A 4,040-nucleotide genomic window follows, 5' to 3' on the forward strand; every position below is an offset into this window, starting at 1 on the left:
ATATTTAGCACATTGTCACCTTAACTCAAGGATCATTATGAAATTAACATAAGCCACAAGAAGAGGTGCAGGTTTTGCATCAATACTGGCCCACAGACAGGCGAGTCATCTAACATTTATGCATTTTGAGTGAAGTATTCCTTATTCGCTTACTCCATCCCACTCCATGAAAATTGGACAACTGTGTCATGCATTGCAGCCGCATCCCCTTACAAAAATATCAGGCTCGCAGAACACTACTAATGATGGAATTAAGAGGGGAATTTAGAAGTGGGTATGTACAATGCTACTGAAACACATGGGTATAGCCTTCACTATAACCAGTTGTAACAATAGTTGACTGGGCAATAAATTAAATTTCAGATTCTTCTTTCTACCCCCTCCCAACACAAATGCACATGGCTTTAGCCTACTATAAAGCAGCATGGGTAAGTATCTGTGTGTGAAAACAACCTGAACTTCCGATTTCCTAAATTGTAAAGTTATTATTTTTTGGCCTTTATGTCTTAATTGATAGAAAAGCTGAAGATGACAGGAAAGAGGGGCAGGAGAGAAGGGATGACACGCAGCAAAGGGCTGCAGGTTGGATTCAAACCTGGGCCGCTGCAGCAACTCCATATATGGTCGCCAGCTCTACCACTGGAGCTAACTGGGCACCCCATTCCTAATAGTGGCAATTACAAACCCTGAATTACATTTCTGCACTAGGTATATTGAGGAACATTGCAAGCGTGAAAAGCTAGAAATGTTACTTTCTATCAACGGAAACGCAATAATTTATTGATAAGAAAAACATATCACACATGGCCCATGTTTTTGAGATATATTCACAGCATACTAAAGCGGTGAAGTACACTGGATTCATGCTGTATTATGTCTGACAAGGCAGACCTCTTACATGCTGTCAAAAGGACTATATGACACTCAGGTAGGTAAGTTATACTGCTCTTCACTGTTCTTTTGACACGTCTGTTTTATTCTTTAGTAAGGTGGAGTGCAGCAGAACACTTTTTTTTGTAAATACAAACTTAGACCCAGTGATGACACAATTCAAATGATAATGCTTTATTTATTAGATCATACCACTACACCACTGATTACACTGTAGGCATTATATAACTGAAAACATGACAAACCGCATGCAGCAATTAGATGACAAACTACTTGAACAACTTGCAGTTGTACAGCTAAACAACAGTTCATTATTCCACAAAACTATTTTGATATAATGGAAGTCTTGAAAGTTGTATGTATTGTCAGAGTTGGTCATTATCATTACAGATGCTGCAGGGTGAGTGTGTCCGTGTCTTGTATGGTGTGCTTATTGAAAGTAAAATATATCTCTATCAGCATTTACATGTGATTAAACAAGTGACTTCAGGGGTTAGCCTATGCTTATAAATTCCACATGTCATTGTATTTTGGTAATGTTTGCTTTCAGTGTTCGTTTTCTTTAGTTATACTTCTGATAGTGTCTTATGATGAATAATTTGAATTGGATTATGCTAATTACTACCTACCAATGCCATGTTAGATAATAGGTTGAGCCAGCGGTATGGAGATAAAGAATATTGAAAATAATCAGAAGATGAGAATATAATGCTTTGGCTTTTGAATAATGGATGGGTACAAATTCAATTGATTGTGTGTCTGGTGTTTTTCCTGATGAAGGACAAACAACAATATACATACATATGAGGCCAACAACTTTTTGTGAAGCAACTTCAAGTAGTTTCACAAAACTAGTTTGTCACAGAAAAAGAATATAGAAATAGAATAAGGTTAGAAACAAACAATAACAGATATACTTCCTTAATACATGTGAAGTGATAATGATTGTGATGTGATGGATGTGACTATATGGTTTGCATATTAGTCATGAAATATTGATATGAGGCAAGTGTACTCACATAGAAAAGTAGTAGTAAATGGTAAAGTATTAAACCTAAGTCTAATTAGTCTAATTTGCTCTGGTATATTCATTTTATAGCTTTTCACTTGACATTCTTTGTACCAAAACGGATATATTCAGGAACTCAGAAACTAAGAAGGAAAGAAAATTTGAATTTATTTCATGAGTGAATTAAATTCTTTCATGAGTCTAAGTCCTTCAAAAGTAGGGAAGTAGCGAATGTTTTTATTGTGAGAGGTGAGTGTTTTTAAGTGAACCTTTTAGGCAGTTGTCAAAGCTTCAAAATCCTCTCGAGATTCCCTCTGCACACAGACAACTTGACACGCGGGTGTGTCTCTGCTCCCACAGTATCCCAGCCTGCCTAAAAAAATATGGTATACAAAATAAACTGTGGAATACATATTGAATATGTATTTCACGAGTAGGTGACCTTTTTGAACTATCTCAGACCACTTGTCAGAGATCATGTTTATTCCTTCAGCATCCATTAAGTGTTTTTCCAGCCATTTGAGATTTTTGCCGAGCAGGTCTCCCAGGACACTGGAGTGTTGTGCATTAGCAGCCTCAGCTCTCCTTGAGGATGACAGGCAATTCAGTCATGGGGAATGATGGGCTTCATGTACTCCCACAGATACAATATGCTGTCTCATAAGAGCTCATCAATCTGTCTGGTCATAATTGCTGTCACAACATCAAGGCCGACATAGATGTAAAATGGCTTTAATGCTCTTTGGGTCAAAAACTGAGAAAATATCTACAACTGAGATCTAACAAATATCTAACATCAATTTCTTTGGTCATGTATGGTACTTATGAACAAGTGCTAACCTGTTTCTGACAAAGCAGAAGTACAAAACCCAGCCCAATGTCAGTTTTGTCATTCTATTCTATTTGTTATTATTATTTTAAACCATCTCAACCACCATTGTACACAGTCTTTATCAGTATCACACTATCTCAGTAAAAATGTTGCAGGTTGTTTTTCATCATTGCATAATGTCTTTCCCACCGTTTGTGACAGCATTGTGTTTGTTGTGTTTACTGCTGTTACATGCCCATGAAAACCTGGAGGTAAACACTGCTGAATTTTGTGATGAATTTATCAGAGTGGGTGCACAAGTAAGATTAGGAATTTTAATATATATTTCCACTGTTTCTGGTAAAGGCCAAATGAAACGACTGACAAATAAGCATCTTGAGGCTGTAGTGCCACCTTGTGTTTGTACTTAGTATGGCATGGAAAGGACGAGTCCTTCTAAACGATTTATAATAATTTCTGACAGGTTGTGGTGGTGATAAATATAATGAATTGCTGATATTTTATACTGTTGAGTGTGTATTTGTTTCATTATTCAAGGTGTTCATGTTTGTTACAATTGTGCTACAATTGTGGTTTTAATGTACATTTAAGAAACTCAACACAATTAGTAAATGTTGTATTGGAGTCTTAAACTAAATTGACTTATTCCTAATAAACAATTCATCAATTTATGTAACAAGAGGGCATCTAGTTCTTGACCCACCTGATTAAAAAGGATGAATCAATGGGTGTTGATTTTTGCTTTCTGTGTTGTCCTGCTCATGAGCACCCTGAGCACCTTGTGAGGGCTCTTGTGACGGTTGCAGATGGAAGGACTTTAATTCCAATCACTGTTTCCTGCTCCTCTCGCAAGGAAAAGTAGCTGAGGGGAGCAGGCATATGGAGGACTCAAGTATTATTCACTTTGTGCTGGTATTGAAGAAAGAAGAAAACAATCAGAGTATAGGTACATAATCACATTATCATTATCTACCTCAATGCATTTTTTCCATCAGATCACAATGGCACAATGATTACATTCTTAACAAAAGGATGCCTGAGTATGGGGATCATTCAGTCATTACCTCCATGTAAAGCATGGAAAGTGGACTAACTTTCTTCTTGCTATCATAGATTTATTGTCTTCCTCCACAATGTGTTACAATAGGTTTTAGTTTTTAGGTTTAGTTTTAGTTTTTTTTTAAAGGAGCTCATGACTTTTGGTCATTAAAGTATGAATAAACATCTTTCTTAGCTTCCGTAGCCAAGAGCAGGGCCACAGAGTGAAATTAAAGTAATTAAAGCCAGTTGTTAAATTTTTCATATCTG

The sequence above is a fragment of the Morone saxatilis genome, unplaced genomic scaffold (assembly GCF_004916995.1).
Source record: "Morone saxatilis isolate NCDOM2014 unplaced genomic scaffold, NCSU_SB_2.0 Contig11, whole genome shotgun sequence".
NCBI lineage: Eukaryota > Metazoa > Chordata > Actinopteri > Moronidae > Morone > Morone saxatilis.